Source organism: Pelophylax lessonae (genome assembly GCF_965119305.1).
Source record: "Pelophylax lessonae genome assembly, chromosome: 10".
NCBI classification, from domain to species: domain Eukaryota; kingdom Metazoa; phylum Chordata; class Amphibia; order Anura; family Ranidae; genus Pelophylax; species Pelophylax lessonae.
Genome location: NC_138777.1, coordinates 188,717,595 through 188,736,342, shown reverse-complemented (window position 1 = coordinate 188,736,342; position 18,748 = coordinate 188,717,595).

The following is an 18,748-nucleotide window of genomic DNA, read 5'->3' as shown; positions in this document are numbered from 1 at the left end:
GATCATTGCAGGCAGAAGGACGGACGGCTGTGTTTCCGTCCTTTTCTCTCAGCGGGGAGAGATTGAGAGTGTCAGGCGGCCATCGGAGCCGCCTGACACACGCGCTAGCTTCCCTGCTGACGAGCATTATCTGAAGACTTTTGTCTGCAGACTTACCAAAACCATATAATATGAGGTCAAACCTAAACACTTTCAATTTGTATGCAATCCGGCAGGCCCTTGCACTACATAGAAAAGGTAAATCTGAAGACAAAAGTCTTCAGATAATCTGATAGTGTGTACAGGGCATAAGTCTAAGAAAAGGTTTTCTGCGGTGAATATAGGTTGTGTTTTGTTGCCCTCAAGGATCACCAAGCTTCATTTCTCTGTTTCGGTTTTGAGGAATGTTGGTTTTCCTTTTGAATTAATTTATTTGGTAATAAAAGGCTGTGATGGCCATTTTGACTCCAAACCTTGTTGTGTTTCTTTATTGTATAGTTGGGTTTGCGGGGAAGGGGTGGGGGGGCATGGTCTAGCAGACTTGGGTCATGGTTGGAGGTCATCAATTCACTTGTCATGCATTCATTGTGAAAATGCAAAGCATTCTATGAATGGCGCTGGTGCCCAGCGGCCAATCTCCTATGTTCACAATGCAGAAGAGCAGCTTCTCAGCGTGGGACCCAGAATCTAAAGGAGATCACTCCAGTGTTTTTTTAGCTTCTGGAGGGATCCCACAGGTATGGTATATGTATAGTTAGATTGGTCCAAGCTAGACCAATGTAACTTTGAAGAAAATGCAATTTTTATGATCGTACATCATACCTTGGTCTGTAGGTTCTAAAGGTACAAAGTTTTATTCCCCCTAATGCATTTTATGTATTAGGGTAAAAACCTTCTGCAAGCCTCCCTATACTTACCTGAGCCCGATCTTGATCCAGCAATCTCATTGAACAGAGAGCCATTGGCTCCTGCTGCTGTCAATCAGTCAGTGAGGAGGGAGCAGGGGGCAGGTACAGTAGGCAAAAGGATCCTTCTATCGCCCTCAGCCTCCTCCAAATCTCCAAATTACTTTTTCTGTGCTGCTGTGATCTGACTTCCTGTTAGAGGGTGGCTACAAAGGTTTTACATGGTCCCACTGTATGTAGGAATGTAGCCACCCAGTCTCGCTCGATTAGACACTATGGATTATCGGATGTGCAGTGTGCATAGAGAAGTGCACATGACTGCCACTAACGTTCACAGCTCGTTTTAAACAACAGGAAGTGAGGGGGGAAAAGGAGAAGTTCAGGAACTCAAAGGGGATGTTACAAGGAGGCAGAAAAAAGATTTCAGGGCCTTTAAAGCTGATATCCAGGTTTACTATCACTTTAAATAGTTTTTATTAGGGCCAGCTGGGACCAGCTGCATCTAGCTACAAGGGTATACAGCACTGTGTTCCAGGTAGAAGTCAAGACCTTTCTGTCTCACTCCCAGAACAAAATAGCAGTGGGCTGAGTGGCATTCAGCCATTCATAGGCAGGTTTGTATTCTATCAATTAGTTGGAGAGGTGGGCTGATGGCGTCACAAATCACAAACTCTGACTCAGCCAATCAGAGGAAGTTTTGCATTTACTGACAGAATACAAAGCAGCCTATGAATGGCTCTCAGCCCGATTCTATTTTGTTCTATTCTTGTCTCACTCCTAGAACACAGTGCTGTATACCGCATGTAGCTGAGGCTACAGGCTGTTTATACAGTGCCCCAAGCAAGTGCATCCATTGGTGAAGGAAATAGCTTGTGTGGGCCAGCATGGCCCAAATGAACTATTTAAAGTGAAAGTAAATCTGGACATTAGCTTTAAATAGTGGATGTACTAAATATGGATTATTTTTGGAGAATAAGAACATTGTTTAGTGTCACTTTAAAGTGGCCCTGTCACCTTCAACAACAGTTAAATAAAGCCCAGCCTGTAAAGGAACACAGATAAAGTTTTTGTTTGTGCACTTTGGACTTGTGTCAAAAGCATTAGTTGGGCATCAGTTTAAGATGCCTCTGAGATAAGAATGTGCTCTTTCAATGGGCTGGGGTGCATTTTCAGAACATTGTGAGCATTTAGCTTTCCTGGGAGGCTTCAGTAAGGCTAATAAAATAATCCGCAATCATTGGGCAGCCGGCTAAGTATTTACATTTTTGTTGTACAAACTGTATTTCAGCGGTGGTGTTGTTGGGGGGGGGGGGGGGGGGGTTTAACTTAAAGTAGTCCTAAAGCATTAGTAAAGCCCACTTTGTGATTTTCTCCTACATGTAAGCCTATAATAAGGTAAGTAGTAAGGTAAAATGAATTTCTCTGAAACGTGCATCTTTTAGGAAATATTCACCCTGGATGCAGCCAGTGAGGTCCAGCATATAGTGCCGGAATCAAGGGCTCTCGAGTGCATGCGTGGCAGTGACGTCATCATGGCTCTGGCCACTTACAGTGCTGGAGCCCACAAACCCAGAAGAAGGACCGGGGGAAGTTGTCAGTTCTAAGGTAAGTAATGTATTTTCTGGCGTATAAGACTACTTTTGAACCTCAAAAAAGTCCCCCAAAAATGGGGGGTCGTCTTATACGCCGAGTATAATGTCTCCAAGGTAACCTAAATATAAGTATTACCAGTAGATGTAATCTCAAGACGCTGGCTGTGTGGGAATCCTGTACCGGTATACCATATGTACCATAGCTTCGGCTACATACAATGTACCGCGCTGAGCCAATCAGGGAGAGGGATGTATTCTATTATTTTTTTTTTTTTTTAAAACAGTGAGGTTTATTGAAACTTTTGGTACAATACAAAAAGAAACCGTGCATTGAAACTGCGATCAGATTCATAACACAGAGGGGTACAAAAATGCACATATACACAGTGGTTAACACTTAGAAACAGAACAGACATAGTAAAAATAAGGCAGTAGTCAGTTATTTTCTGTCGGCCCAACACTCAAGCAGACAATATTGGTTTAACAGGGGCGGTCAGCATAAAGTAGTTACCCACTTCACTACTGAGCCGTATCCGGGCACTGCACCCATTTGTCCCAAATCTTGTTGAACTTCTGAGGGCACCCCCTATGTTTATATAAAAGTTTATGAAATGGGATGACACTATTAATTTCCTTAATCCACAATCCTAGAGTAGGAGGTGTAGGTCTCATCCACCGACTGGCTATCAATTTACGTGCTATAAACAAAGTTTCCTGAAGAAATATGACAGTGGATTTGGGCATCTCTCCATCCGGATAGACCCCCAGGAGACACTCCTTAGGAGAGAGTTGTAGAGGAGACCCCATTTTGTCATGCAGAAATGTGACCACTTGTTGCCATAGAGTCTGTAATTGGGGACAGCTCCACAACAGATGAAAGAAGGAAGCATCAGGGTCTCCGCACATAGGACAAGAGGGGACCAAGTCAGGGTGATATTTGGACAGTCTAAGTGGGGTGAGATAAGCCTGGTGTATTATAAAGGTCTGGGTTAGGCGATCCGACAGTTTTGGCGACACTCTACGGCACGTCTCCAGGGCATCCTCCCATTCCTCATCCTCCATGGCCCCCACACTGCGCTCCCAGCGGGTCTTAAGTGCAAAAGCTAAAGTGGTCGAGGAAGGTGTGTGAAGCTCAGAGTAGAACATGAAAATGAGGTGACTGGGTTCTGTACTTTTAACAATCTCAAGGGTGGTAACCGATTCTATCTCAGGAGGGCCGTCAGGGAATTGAGATCTATAGGCATGGGAGAGCTGTAAGTATCTGTAGTGCATGGGGCCCTGGAGCGCAAACTGGTCTCGCAAGGTCTCGTAAGACCGTAGACCAGTGGTCGTGGAGATATGGCTAAGGAGAAGAATACCCCTCCCACTCCATACCGACAGGTCAGGGATGGAGAGGAACTCACGCAATGTACTATTATGCCACAGAGGGGTGAATGTGTGGAATGGAGGGCACCGAAGCCTGGACGCTACCACCTCCCAGATCCGACAATAGTGATATAGAAGAGATCTGGGGCACAGGGGCTCCGGCGAGCCCCTGACGCCCCTAAGGATAACTAGGAGGGGGTCCCAGAGGGGATGAGCCCACCCAGGGCAGAGCAGGGTCAAGAAGCGTTCTCTATCCGTTTTATCTATGTGAAAGAACTGGGACAACTGAGCTGCCAGCTAGTACAGATTAAAATCCGGCAGGGCCAACCCCCCTAGATTTGTAGGATTCTTGAGTTTGCGCCAGGAGATCTTGTGCCGGTTAGCACCCCAAACAAAGGTCTTGAGGAGTGATTCCATCTGCTTAAACAGCCTGAGTGGCAGATAAATAGGAGAGTGCCATACAACATAGAGAATTTTGGGAAGGAGAATCATTTTAATTAAATTGACTCTACCCATCACTCCCAGAGGTAATTTGGACCATACTTGAATTTTAGCCTTAAGCAGAGGGAACAAGGGTTGAACGTTATCCGGGACATAATCTGCTGAGCTAGCTGTCACTTGAATCCCTAAGTATTTAATGCGGGATACACATTGTAGGGCCGGGTTTGCGGGGGCGATCGCCTGCGGGCTCTCGTCAAGCGGGAGGATTTGTGACTTATCCCAGTTTATCTGAAAACCGGAGAATCGTCCGTACCGTTCAATTAAAGAAAGGGCTGTGAGCAGGGATTCTCGAGAGTCTTCCAAATATAACAAAGTGTCATCAGCATACATGCTGATTTTCTCCTCCAGCGGTCCCTTACGTAGGCCACGAATCCCGGGATGTGCTCTAATGGCCATCGCCAGGGGTTCCGCGGCCAGGGCATACAGCAGGGGGGAGAGGGGGCACCCCTGTCGAGTGCCACGGGATAAAGGGAAGGCGGTCGACTGCCAGCCGTTGGCCAGGACCCTAGCTACCGGGGCGCTATATAGAAGTTTGACCCACTTAATAAAATTAGGTCCAAAGCCGTATCGGTCCAGGCAGGTCCATAGAAATGGCCACTCTACCGAGTCGAATGCTTTAGCCGTGTCCAAGGAGACCACCACCCTGCCACCCATTCCGTCATGTTGTGCCTGGAGATTCATGAATAACCGGCGAAGGTTAAATGAGGTGTTCCTCCCAGGCATGAACCCGGCCTGGTCCGAGTGTATAAGTGAAAGGATCACCTTGTTAAGACGGAGGGATAAAATTTTCGCAAGGATTTTAGTGTCTACTGGGAGCAAAGAGATGGGACGGTAAGACTCTGGGGCGTGTAAGTCCTTGCCCGGCTTGGGGATGAGCACAATTAGCGCCTCCCGCATAGAAGGGGGCAGGGCTGCATCTTTGAACAGAGATTGAAACAAAGCCAATAATTTAGGAGAAAGGAGTTCCGAATATTGGGAGAAGAATTCAATCGGGAGGCCGTCTAGGCCGGGGGCCTTAGATCTAGGGAACTTGGACACGGCTGCTGCAATCTCCTCCACAGAAATGGGTGCCTCGAGGGTCGCCAACTGGTCGGGTGTCAAAGTGGGAAAGTCAATAGAGTCCAGAAAGTCATGCATGTCAGTGCAGTCAGCGGGGGCCCTAGAGGTGTAAAGTGTACTAAAAAATGATCGGAAACACTGTGTCACCGCAGCAGGATCAGTGATCTCATTACCCAGGTCATCCTTTAAAGTAATAACTACCGGGGGCCTATCCTCACAATGGACTAAATATGCGAGGAATTTCCCGGCCCGCTCTCCATGTGCAAACAGATTCTGCTTCTGAAAAAACATCTTAGATTTCGCCTTCTCATATTCAAGTTGGGAAAGGACTTTAGAGGTCAATTTATACTGGGATTCATGTGTCGGAGTCGGGTCCGCCATAAAGGCCTGTTCAGCTTCAATTAGATTTGTCGTTGCCCTGGAGATCTCCTCAGCAGCCCGCGCTCTAACAGCTTTGATTTTGGAAATCATAGAGGATCTGGCGAACAGTTTAAATGCCTCCCACACTGCAGCCGGGGAGGCAGTGCCCTCATTATCAGAAAAGAATTGTGTCCAGGTCCCCTCAATGTCGTTCCCGTCAGACACCAAGGGGAGCCAGGCGGGATTCAGGCGCCAGGCCGGGGGAGGTCTATTGCAGGGCAAGGACAGTATCCAATAAGGGCAGTGATCAGACAGAGTCCGTGGGGCGAAGCCTGCCGCCAGTAACCTGGGGAGCAGGGTTCGAGACAACAATATCAGATCAATGCGTGACATAGAATGGTGTGCAGCCGAGAAACAGGAGTACGCAGGCTGAGCGGGGTATTTGCTGCGCCAAGAGTCGGCCAAACCAAAGCTCTCCAACAATCGGGAGAACCTGGTCGGGGACGACCCCGGCGGCGCCTGGGAGGCGCCACCCGATCTATTTAGACCCGAGTCCATCACATTGTTAAAGTCGCCCAGCCAGATCACCGGGTCCCCCGGGCATTGTGCCATAAACGCCAATCCCTCCATTATAACCACAGCAGAGTAAGGGGGGGGCACATAGAAAGCCATCAGCAGCATCAATTCCCCATAGACTGACGTTTTGAGAAAGACATATCTACCCATTGGGTCAACCTGAGATCCTAGGAGCTGGAAATGTACCGATTTGGCCACCAGAAGCGCCACACCCCTGGAGTGTGAGCTATATGCAGAGTGCTGCACCCAGCCAACCCAGGGCCGTTTGAGAGACTGCTGTACGCGGCCCTCCAAATGTGTCTCCACCAGTACTATAATGTCAGCCCGGACACGGCGTAAAACATTAAAGACAGCCGTCCGTTTAATCTTATCGCGCATACCCCTGACATTCCACGTCAACAATTTCAATGCGGCCATGGCAGGGGTAATACGGAGCGTGGAGCGGAGGCTCCCAGGATCTCAGGCAATAAGGCCACAGAACTAACAAGTCCACGGTCATACACTAGCATTAATAAACGGCAGCAAAAGAGCAGGTAGTTATTACTTGAGGTCAATGTGCATAGAACAGAAACAGTATAGAGATTGTACCAAATATAAACTGTAAACAATGGTAATACCCCAATCCCCCCTCCCTGCCCTGCACCAACCCCAACTTGTGCGGGCATGTTCCCAAACAAGTGCCTCAACCAGAACAGGCCCACATGCGACTGGTGAAGAGCAAGATCAGGGGGCCAGGGACCCCCAGGATAGTCAGCAAAAATACAGCAAAATACAACTAGGACAAGCAAGGGGGCCCGGAGGCCCAGGTCCAACAGAAGTCGCAGGGGGCAACAGGGGAGTTGGGCACAAACACACGCCTGAGCGGGTGTAGGGGGCGAAAACCAACAGGTGTATCGCTGGGTAGCAAAGCCTATGGGCAGGTGGAAATCCATAGGAAGAGAACAGAAAAATCAGTTCCATCTGTGGAGCTAGGGCGCTCCGCCGGTCAAACACAGGAGCAGTAGTGCAGGGAAATGAGGGGGGAGGGGGGGGGAAGGGGGATGCAAAGTCTTGAGTTCCGCAGGATCTACAAAACCCCCTCCACCTCTGCAGCAGCGTAAGGCACAGGCAATCAGGGAGAAAGTATCATGAAGTCGCCAGGGCAAGGTGGTCAGGCTCTAGCTTCCAGTCCTTCTAACCAGGAGATGGCGGCTTCCGGATCCTCAAAGAAGTGGGCTCGGTCCTCACCCTCCACTCTAAGACGGGCCGGGTACAACATAGAGTATTTGATATTCTTGATACGCAGCCTGCGTTTGACCTCCAAAAAGCTCTTGCGGCGCCTCTGGACCTCAGCAGAGAAGTCGGGGAAAATCGCTATTTTGTGATTTCCAAATGGAATGTTCCCCTTAACTCTGGCCAGGCGTAATATGGCATCTCTGTCCCGATAGTTCAGGAATTTAGCGATGAATGTGCGGGGGGGTGCACCCTGAGGGGGGGGACGCCCTGAGAGGCGATGTGCACGTTCCACAACAAAAGTGGGTGAAAAGGATTCTCTGCCATATGTCTGAGTGAGCAATTGTTCCAAATAGGATGAGGGGTCTGCACCTTCAGAGCCCTCCGGGAGGCCAATGAACCGCAGGTTACAGCGGCGCAGCCTATTCTCCATGTCATCTTGTTTTTGAAGGATAAGGTGTACTTGTTGCTGCAGCCTGTCTGAGGAGCTTTGCAATGGGGGGAGGGAGTCTTCCACCTCGCTAATTCTGTGTTCAGCCTCACCAACTCTGTCCCTCAGCTTCTGCATATCCTGACGCATCAATGATATATCTACCTTCACCTCCTCGATTTTAGTTGTCAGCATGGTCTGGCAAGTGGCAATCGCTTCCAATACCTTGGATGTAGCAGGGCTCTCAGGCTCCTCCACCACAAGCGACGGGCCGGTGCCATCTTGGATCGGGGCCTCCTTCTCCAGCCTCCGGAATGCAGCTAGTTTTGCCGCAGCTTCAGAGCCTTTCTTCGGCGGAGACATGCGGGGGTCAGTGCCGCGGGTGTGCGGGAGGTGAAGGGAGGATTATCGTGCCCGGAGGGCTGCAGGATTAGCGGTAAAGGATATTGGTCCGGCGGAGCTCCTCTCACACACGTCCTCTCACATGCTGCGCCAGGCCACGCCCCCATGTATTCTATTATTGAATGCAAAGCCTTCTCGGATTAGCGGAGTAACATCAGCCCGCCTCTCTGACTCTGCCAATCCGAGCAGGCTTTGCATTCAATAATAGAATACATCACTCACTGTGATTGGCTCAGCGCGGTATACTGTATGTAGCCGAAGCTACGGTACATACAGTATACTGCTGCAGGATTCCTGCACAGCCAGTGTCTTGAGATTACATCTACTGGTAATACTTAGGGTACCTTGGAGATATTATGAGAGATTACATGTATTACAGTACTAGGGTACCTTGGAGATCTATGAGAAATCTGATGTTTTTCAATGGTTTTGCCTTGCTTCGGAAGGGGGGTAGTCTTATACGGCGAGTATAGTCCAAAACCTATGTTTTAACTTGAAAATTAGGGGGGTCGTCTTATACGCCCAGTCGTCTTATACGCCGGAAAATACGGTATTTCATAATGTGCACATACTAGGACATTGTGCAATTGCCTTACAGGTGTTTTTTTTTAACTCTGTCGTGGTTTACTACCACTTTAACTAATTTAACCTATACACTTATGCTTTATAGTAAACCTGTCATGGGACAAATAAAGAGATTGTTATAAAAATGTTAGTTGCCTGTCTGTTATGATGCCCCTCAAATGCCATCATTTACCAAGCCACTGATCAAAAATTGGTTTGCATATCAAGAAGATCAGAGAAATGTCAGAATGCATACCCTTTCTAAGCCACTGACTCAAACTTTTGAAGCAAGAAAGTCAGTATCACAGCCAGGTAACTTGCATTTTCATAAGCAGAGGTAAACAATGGCAAGCTCAATGTGTCTTCCATAATAAGTGTTTTTTTAAGTCTGTCTCTGGCCAAACAGTTGTCTTTTCGAGCCCCACAGATGACACAGTACTGAGATAGCTAGAACCGTACCAAGATAAAATGTGTCAAAGGAATGTCCAATTCCTTGGCTGAAAAACATGACATGTAGAAATATAATTTTTTTTCTTAATCTTATTTCGGTGCCTACAGCTATTCCATCACTTTTAATAATCTCCAACAAAGACAGGAAGCGGTGCCTTCATATATGAAATTTATCAAGAAATTGGATGCACGGTAGCAATTTTTGTGCCTAGTCCGCATGTCAATATTTATTTCATGCCAAGTGAAAATGGCAATCGATAACTGTTTTGAAATAACCTTCGTGCGTAGTACTAATAGATTGTAATGCTAATAAAGATGGTTTCATGTTTCATTCTGCAGGAGCAGTACCTTCTGCCTGATCAGATTTGTCCAAGTGGCAGTCACCTGCGGAAGGACTTGGGCTCGAGCTGACGTGATTCATGCTGAAGGGCCATCACCACAACGACTATGCTGTCTGCTGCGTGTTTTACCTCTAATGATAAAATATCTGCTGCAAATCTACCTATCCATTATGGAATGTTAATGAATCTGTTAGGAAATAATTCCAATCAGTCAAATGGAAATTCTTCAGACTTTAAAATATAGATCATAATAGTGACTTAAAGGAAAGCTTCACTTACTAAAATACTGATGGAACTTTTATAATTGCCACACAGTTTGTAATTTAAAGTTGATCCTCAGGCAAAAGAGCTGCATATACTTTTTCAAAATACATACACGAGAGAAGAGAAAAATTCAGGGTTTGGGCCTTGCCAAAATTTTGACAAAATTTGGACATTTTGTCTAAATGCATTGGAATCAGCAGGGAAGGCTAAATGGTAGTGTTTTTAAGGATATAATAGGTTTTAATATAGATTTTACGTGGATCCAAGGTGTATTTAAAAGTTTTCCTAGATATGCTTCTATTACAAAAGGACTTTGTGAGTATTGCTTGCCATTAAAGCTTCTACAATGACTACTAGCAATTTTCTTTTGGATGTACTGTATACTAAGCTACATATGCACATGTAGGCAGGTGGCTGGCTGTCTTGTGCCTGGCCATAGCTTACAGCCAAGTCGACCCACAACGTAACACAAACCTTCTGGGCAATATCAGACTTTGCCCGATGACTCTCCCATGTTTGTGGGTGGTGGGTGAAGACTGACTCTAAACCACCCTCCTGACTGTGTGCTTCACCCCCCTCACTTCCACTGGGCATCTTCTCTAGACCCGGAGTCACCAGTAGAACTCACACTCACCTTCGTCAGAGCAACATTCTTACCAAATAAATGCACCACAAGGCTGGTTGTGGTTAACCTTCAATTACTGAAGGCCTCAATCAATCATGGCTCCAATAGAACAACATAATTCAGTCATCTATTGAATTATAGGTCCCAGGCCCTGCTGGTGGCTGCTCTTGTCCCTGAAGCCTACGTTCTTCCTGACCAATGATGGGAAGAGTTTAGAAGGGTAAACAAGCTCCATGGATCTCTGTTCTCTCTCCTGGAACTAATGGGGGACCCCAGTGCTCCCTTCCCTCCCCCAAGAGAGGAGGGAGCAGGAGCACAGCAAATAGATGCTGCTGCTTCTTCTTCCTCTGCAGTCTGACTCACCTTCCTCCTAAGTCCTGCCCGATCTCCTAGCCTTCTCTCAGGGAAAAGAGGCACCTTAAACAGAAACCACTCTACCACCTGTCTACACATACAGTATCTCTCAAAAAAAGTGAGAACACCCCTCACATTTTTGTAAATATCTTATTATATCTTTTCATGTGACAACACTGAAGAAATTGCACTTTGCTGCAATGTAACGTAGCGAGTGTACAGCTTGTAAATTTGCTGTCCCTTCAGAATAACTCAACACACAGCCATTATTGTCCAAACTGCTGGCAACAAAAGTGAGTACACCCCTACGTCAAAATGTCCAAATTGGGCACAATTAGCCATTTTCCCTCTCCGGTGACTCGTTAGTGTTATAAGGTGTGAATCGGGAGCAGGTGTGTTAAATTTGGTGTTATCGTTCTCACTCTCTCATAATGGTCACTGGAAGTTCAACATGGCACATTATGGCAAAGAACTCTCTAAGGACCTGAAAAAAAAGCATTGTTGCTCTAAAGATGACCTAGGCTATAAGAAGATTGCCAAGACCTTGAAACTGAGCTGCAGCATGGTTGCCAAGACCATACAACATTTTAACAGGACAGGTTCCACTCAGAACAGGCATCGCAATGGTTGACCAAAGAAGTTGAGTGCACGCGCTCAGCGTCATATCCAGAGGTTGTCTTTTGGAAATAGAGGAATGAGTGCTACCAGCATTGCTGCAGAGGTTGAATGTGTGGGGGGTCAGCCTGTCAGTGTTCAGACCATATGCCGCATCAAATTGGTCTGCATGGCTGTTGCCCCAGAAGGAAGCCTCTGTTAAAGATGATGCACCAGATATACTTATTTGGTTCAGATGGTGTCAAGCGTGTGTGGCGGCAACCAGGGTAGTATGGCAAGTAAGTCTGCCATAGTGTGCTATGCATACTTGCACAGTATAACAAAAGTCATGCGTAACTGCGCTAGTTCTTCCCTAAATGGCTCCTGAGGGAAGGTATTTTCAGATTTCTAATTTGGTGACACCTTGTCCATTGAAAAGAAAATGCATTCACAAAAAGCAATAAAAACATACTGACTTGGATTCCAATCATCCATACCCTGTCTAAAACCATACCAAAACTCTAGTTTAAAAAAAACTCTACTTAACCACTTCAATACTTTTACCCCTCAGCTCTCAGCGCTGTCACACTTTGAATGACAGTTGCACGGTCATGCAACACTGTACCCAAAATACATTTTTATCAATTTTTTTTTTACACAAATAGAGCTTTTCTTTGGTGGTATTTAATCACCAATGTTTTTTTTTTATATTTTGCTAACTAAGAGAAAAAAAAAAGGAAAATTAAAAAAAAAATGCAATTTTCTTTGGTTCTGTAAAAAAAAAAATAAATAATAACGTTCCTTCATAAATGTTGGTCAAAATGTATTCTGCTACAATTCCTTAGTAAAAATAACCCAAATCAGTGTTTATTATTTAGTCTATATGACAGGCATAGAGTCCACAAACTGTGGTATATATTTGAAAATCAATCAGTCCTGATGTACTGATGGCTTATCTCATTTCTCAAGGCCCGAAAATGCCAGAACAGTACAAATATCCCCCAAATGACCCATTTTTGAAAAGTTGAAAGTCTAAGGTATTTAGTTAGAGTCATTGTAATTTTTTTTGTCACAAGTTTTGGGAAAATTAAGTTCCTTCATGGTTCTTCAATCTCTTGATGCATTCTGGGCCTCAAACTTCGACCTCCATCCCATCTCATGGACTGCCTCTTCAGGCAGCAGGCCTAAAAGGATCAAACATATAGCTGTGTCCATCTTCCAGGCTGGAAAGACTGTCTTCTCATGGTCATTCCCGAATAGTTATATCTTCTCCTAGCCTGCACCACTGGCAATAAACTTTCAATTAAGGGCCAGGGAGATATAAATATTCATAATTCAGGCCATTGTAGCTTCCCACTCTATTTCCAGTGAGCCTCCCAAGCAGCAGGAAAAAGCAAAAAAACAGAGTTTAGGAGTACCCTCAGAAAGCTGAACCATAACTAGACTAAGGCTGATTATAGCAAAGCAACTCTAAATTTGGTACTCTAAATTTGCCATGGTGGCTTTTATAGTATACCCATAATAGCTTGGTAAATGGCTGATTTCTGCATAAACATTTAAATCAAGTATTTTTCTCTTTATGAATATTACTAAAAATTATGTTTTTCCTCATTTCAATCAGGACATCTGATATACTACATACCACTTGCAACCAGCAGGTATGTGTTCATAACAATAACTCAGACCCCAAGCACACATAGCAGAATGAGTCAGATATCGAACTCTTAGTAAGCCAGTTTACACAAGCCACCAACAAGCAGGAAGGCCCAGCATGCTTTGAAAACTGTGTGTAAAGGATGATTTTTCTTTTCTTTTGGTTTAATAAATAACTTTTTAAATACCTAAAATTATATTAACATCAGGTTTTAAACCTGAAAACTAAAAAACTAAAACTAAAAAAAATGGACCCCATAAAATGGTTTCTATTGACTGAACTAGATGGACTTGTGTCTTTTTTCAGCCAGACTAACTATGTAACTATATAATGAGTGGCTTGGTCAATAGAAAGGTGTAGGAGGCAGATATGGATGGACTATGCCTCGACACTTCCAAGAGGTGACAGAACTTGTAGATTAAAACATCCTGTATTTTCAGGGGTTCCATGGTGCTCTTGTACACATTTGAATGGACCCCGTAGCTGCCAGTATTTTATACAATTTGGTTATTTACATTTTTAAAATGTATTTTAAGCTGCTGCGAGTAGATAAAAAATGAGGAACAGGGGGTCTGATATTCTCTCCCTGAAGAAAATGCTGCTCCAGGTGTTGGTTACATGAACTAAACCCAATAATTTACGTCATAAATTTGTTAAAGGGAAGGACCATCCATCTTGAAATCCAATCATCCCCCTTCAACTTGACCAAATCAAGATCACCGAATGCGTAGACTTTTGGTTATATGAGCAGCACTGAAGGGAGTCTGCAGTTGTATACGTTTCAGTAGGTATAAAAGCTCTCTAGGTATTTAACTCACACATTGCTCTATATTTATCCATCTCACTAAGTCAATGATAACATCTGGGTATGATCCATCTTAAAATTTAAATTGCTAATTAAAGTTTAGCTTACCAGTCAACAGAAACCCTCAAAGGGGCATATTAGACCGTCTGAGAGTCTCAGACTGCAACAAGGGTTAATGAGCTCTGCATTATAGCTAGGGGGTTAATGTTTATAATCAGGAAAGGACAATGTGGGAAATTTTCATTTTTTTTGTCTGTTTTATTCAAAAATTGTTGTTTTTTTACAATTATTAGCTGATCTTTTTTATATTCCATATGACCACACGTTAGGAAATCACCTCACCAGCCACATCCTCTCCAAACCCTCCCAGTCATCTCATGCTGATCTGTACAACTTAACCAGTATACTTTACTATTTATAGAAGAACCAGAGCTGTCACAGACACTGAAACCATATGGCCTACGTGGTACATACAGACATGTTCTTATCCATGAAGGATTATGGTTCACATTACATTATACACAGGTGTTGCTATTATAAGTTACAGTTTGAGGCAGTGGGAGCAATATCTTAAAAAAAAAAAAAAAAGTAATATAGTAATTAAATGGTAAGTCTGTTTTCATAGAAAAAAATATTGCAAATAAAAAATTAATAATATGGTATATAAAATTGCGACACATTGTAATTGAAATTTAATAAAAATTACCATTCGCTCTCAATCAACAGCGCTGTAATTGAGTGTAAAATCCAATGCAAAATGACAGCCTGGAGGCGTTCTGTACACAGATGGTCAGAGATGTCGTTTTTTTGCTTGTGTGATTGGCTCACTGTATTCTCCAGAGGCCTGCACTAAGATACAAGTCAGATTTTGGGCATCCCCTGCAACAAACATTTCAGTTTTGTCGAGATACTTCCAAAGGGTTAAGCACGTCTGATTAGAACGCTGCAAGTGCAGCAGCTAATCACTAATGAAAAAGTCACTCCTATTCACATTCAATTGCACATGGACACAGACACAGCTATTACTTCTTAATAGCAAAAGATAGGAATCTTCAACAAAGTTTGATAAAATCCTTGCAATGTGCATAGATTACCCAGAGGGGTATGTTCTGTTTTCTAAACAAAAGTGGAGTCACTCTTTAAACCTGAAGTCTAGGCAAAGTCTTGTCTAAAAAGCATTTAAAGCTACATTTTAGACAAACGGCTAAATGCACAGTTGAAATAAATATAAAGTAAGGGAACTGTTTATGTTTTACTTCCCAAAGGATTTGTATGTCTGTCCCAAGTGGACCCCTAAAATATGACTATATATATATATATATATATATATATATATATATACTTATATACAAGCAGGGCTTTTTTTCTGCCGGAACGCACCGGAACGCAGTACCGGCACCTATTTTTTTTGTCAATGACAAGTGTGTTATATGAAAAGCACCGAAGCGCTGCTATCCGGCTGCTGAGGGATCAAATATCTGCAGCAGTTTGTGAGAGGGGAAGGCGGAGCCACGGAGTGATCTGTACTCCACCCCGCCTCTCAGAAGAATTTTGCCGCTCTTCTATTTCTCCAGTGAGTCACAGGCTGCAGCAGGAAAGATCGTGGTGGATGATGTCTGTGTGAGATATGCAGCAGGTAAGGACTGAAGCACTCCCCTATCTTGCCACTGAGGGATCCAATGTCTGCACTGCCCCAGCTTGTGAGAGGGGAAGGCCTTAGTCTCCATGTGAGTCAGTCACAGCAGGAAAGATCGTGGATGGTGTGAGTAGTGGCCAGTGGGGAATATAGCCAGGCAGGCTGTATCCTCCTCCTTACTAGCTACTAGCCTCCTGTTAACTATTGCACTGTGCTGGGCTGTCACTTTCCTGTTGCACTGTGCTGGGCTGTCACTTTCCTGTTACACTGTGCTGGGCTGTCTCTTTCCTGTTGCACTGTGCTGGGCTGTCTCTTTCCTGTTGCACTGTGCTGGGCTGTCTCTTTCCTGTTGCACTGTGCTGGGCTGTCACTTTCCTGTTGCACTGTGCTGGGCTGTCACTTTCCTGTTACACTGTGCTGGGCTGTCACTTTCCTGTTACACTGTGCTGGGCTGTCTCTTTCCTGTTGCACTGTGCTGGGCTGTCTCTTTCCTGTTGCACTGTGCTGTCACTTTCCTGTTGCACTGTGCTGGGCTGTCACTTTCCTGTTGCATGGTGCTGGGCTGTCTGAGACAGCACAATCCAGGAAAGAGACAGCCCAGCCTGGTGTAGGAAAGAGACAGCCCAGCCTGGTGTAGAAAAGAGACAGCCTCTCTCTTTCCTGGACTGGGCTGGGCTGTCTCTTTCCTGGACTGCGGACGGCTGTCTCTTTGATGGATTGGACTGTGGCAGTGTTTGGGCCTGTCCAGAATTCTAGAGGTGAAGGGTTTAGGGCTGATCAGAAGTTATGTCAGCTGTAGGGCTGTGTGGGGAAAGTCAGTTCTGCAATTATTATTTATGTGGTCGGTCGGTCTCTTCCAGGATCTCCAGAATTGGAGGCCCCCTACAGTTTGTCCGCCAGCAACCTTTCGTGTGTTCTGCTCAGCGTGTGAACCCTGCAACAACAGGTATGTAAAGCTGTTTTTTTTTTTTTAAGGTGCAGTATTTGGACCTGGTCTGAGTTCAGAAAGTGAAGAGTTATTAATATTTTTTTGCTGTTTCTTTCAGGATCTCTATAATTGGAGGACCCCTACAGTATGTCCGCCAGCAACCTTTCGTGTGTTCTGCTCAGCATGTGAACCCTGCAACAACAGGTATGTAAAACTTTTGTAGCACTGCCCCCTTGAGGACTGCTGAATTGTACACTTTCAGATCCCCTTCGGTTCTCTAAAGGGAGTGGACCTAGGGGTGGTAGGGGCGTGACCTTGGAGGGGGAGGGGTGAGTTCCTGCACCTTTTCTCTGAGAAAAAAAGCCCTGTATACAAGGAATGAAAAAGTGCAAGAATCACAAACAAGAAGTAATTCCATGCACTGAATAACAAATTCAGAAAGATTTTCCTTTAAGATACTGAAGATGTTTCTTTTCCAAAAGCAATTTGATGTATAGAACTGCTGCAAAAACACAGTCCTTCAGTGTCCACATGCACCCTCAATTGTATTTAAACTCACTCTCTTGGTAATCTCCAACATCATATAATCCTGGAGGCAACTTGATTATATCTCAAGCAAGTTAGTAAGAATAAACAGAAGCAAAAAACAATATGGTTCTCTAAAGAGGTAAGAAGGATAGCAAAGAAGAAAAAATAAATCAGCATTTAGAAGATTCCAGGAAACGGGAGGTGTAGCTTACAGGGAACAGTAAAAAAATAGACAAAAGGAGGCCAAACACACTATACGTGCTGCCAAAGTACAGAAAGAGGAGGAAATGGCTTAATCTATTAAGAAATTAGATAAAAACTTTTTTTAGGTACTTCAGTGATATAAATAAAAATTACATTGGGATCATTAAAATGAAAACTGGGCACAACACTTATGTTGAGGGAGACTTGGATGTAGCAAACCATTTAAGCAATTACTTCTGTTCAGTCTTTAACAAGTTGGGGATTCATATTAGTTCTATTAACGATGGTTCATTTTTAGGATTTCTGGAGACAGAGGTAGCAGAGGAACTGGCTTGGTTAAAACTTAATAAAACAATGGATAAAACAGTGGGCCCTGATGGTACTCATCCCAAGGTTCTAAGAGAACTTTGAGGTATAGTTGTTGAATCATTAGCAAATCATTCTCTTCTAACAAGGGAAGTTCCCTATGACTGGCAGACAACTAACTTTGCACCAATCCACAAGAAGAACAACACGTTAGAAGCTGGAAATTACAGGCCTGTGAGTTTAATATTAGTTGTAGTCAAGTTAATGGAATCACTCCTGAAAAGAAGGATCATTGATCACTTAAAAATACACAATTTGCTGGAACCAAAGCGGCATGGATTTGCAGAGGGCAGCGCATGTCAGACTAATCTGACTGAATTTTGTTTTACTATATCACTATTGTTTTGGACCAGGGTGATGCTGTGGACATAGCATATCTTGATTTCAGCAAAACATTTGATACAGTTTCACATAATGATCTAATAAAAAAGTTGTACAAGCTAGGACTAGTTGGCTAAAGTATAGATACCAGAGTATCGTTGTGTAGCACCCTCCTAGGTAGGTGCTAGTGAGAGAGTATAATTTTAAGCTCTGTCTGCTTATCAAAGGGGCTGAAGGTAAATCTATATTGTTCTTTGCCTACCAGAGAGCAGGATCTGTTAGTAAGGTCTGCTCATTGTGCTCAGTATGCGATTCATTCATTCTAGAGAGTGTTTCGCGCTGGTCCAATAGGGAGGCATGTTGGACAGTGGGAGGAAACCTGACGAATGAGTGCATAGGCTTTTGATACTGTCCTGATGATTGGCAGAGGGCAGGTTGCCTCGGTGTGTGCTGGAATACTGTACAAAAGCCAGGAGCACATGTGCTTGGGGTCTTTCGTTGGAGAGCAGAGTCCTGGAGGGAGGGGGCGGCTGCCTCCTCCTCTGTAGAGGTGCCATGAGGACTCAGGAGGTTGTTCTGAGGACCGGAGGAGTGGTTGACAGAAGCTGAGCCCAGAGGTCCAGGGTGTCGGCAGTGGACAGGTGTCAGCAGAAAGAGCATGCTAGGGAGAGTATCCTGAAGATAAAATATTATACATTAAGTCGTCTTGTGAGAGAGGATAAAGAAAGCAAGA